Source organism: Pteropus vampyrus, unplaced genomic scaffold, assembly GCF_000151845.1.
Source record: "Pteropus vampyrus isolate Shadow unplaced genomic scaffold, Pvam_2.0 Scaffold246, whole genome shotgun sequence".
NCBI classification, from domain to species: domain Eukaryota; kingdom Metazoa; phylum Chordata; class Mammalia; order Chiroptera; family Pteropodidae; genus Pteropus; species Pteropus vampyrus.
Window position 1 is genome coordinate 496,499 of NW_011889027.1, and position 843 is coordinate 497,341.

The following is an 843-nucleotide window of genomic DNA, read 5'->3' on the forward strand; positions in this document are numbered from 1 at the left end:
GACAATTTTTTTAGAAAGAAGCTACTTTGAAGTGCAAAAGATGTAGGCATGAAGAATGGACTATAGCCAATTTAAATTAGGAAAGTCTAAATTTTTAAAATTTATGTTCATTGAGTTCATGGGTAAGAACACACTGACCACACCAAGTTATGTCTCACCTCCGCTGTTCCTTCTTCCGGGAATACCCTACTTCCGGCTCTCTGCCTAACGCACTGGAATGAACTCTTCATTCTTCAGACCTTATTCCGGCACCATCGTGTTAGCCTTACAGGAACAGGAGGTCGCTCCGGCCTGTGTCTGGCAAAGCTTCTCAAACGGCTTGTTTTGTGTTGTGCGGATTTGTTCACGGGTCCATCTCGGGGATTCCTGGTTGCTCAGACTGTCTTACTCAACTTCGTACTACCGGGGCTTGGGTAGCACACAGTAGCTATTCAATAAAGCCTGTTGAACTGAAGACCTAAAGAAAATTAAGAAAAGTCGTTTATAATTAATTACAAAAGCAAGGTTTGTCGATGGAGCGGACATTTAAAAGAAGTTGATTTGCTTATAGAGCAAAATATCAAATACCAGTCAGAATGCTAAGAAATTGCGTTTTCAATTAAATTTTCTCTCTGGGTCCTAGTGTGTTAGGTATTAGCTATCCTCTAGTTACCCACCTAGCTGGGTACAGTGGAGGAAAGGACTACCCTTTCGGAGGTGAGCACCCAAGTTAACGGCGGGGATGCAGTGCGCACACCCCCTTCCCCATCTCCGTCTTCCGCACGCCCACTTTCGCAATTATGAGTTCCAGCATCTTTCCGCCCAGGAGGACGCCAGGCCGGGCCCACAGCCCCGGCCACAGCC

At 45.9% G+C, this 843-nt stretch overlaps 1 long non-coding RNA gene across 1 annotated transcript in view; it reads right to left on the bottom strand.

Annotated features, from left to right (window-relative positions):
* Positions 1 to 813, bottom strand: part of LOC105301654 — a 1,561-nt gene extending 748 nt beyond the window's left edge. The window contains exons 1-2 of the long non-coding RNA XR_896751.2: positions 657 to 813; positions 159 to 457 (exon numbers count right to left, since the gene is read on the bottom strand). This is a non-coding gene — a long non-coding RNA (uncharacterized LOC105301654). The remainder of the gene's footprint in view (positions 1 to 158; positions 458 to 656) is intronic.
* Positions 814 to 843: the final 30 nt, after the last annotated feature.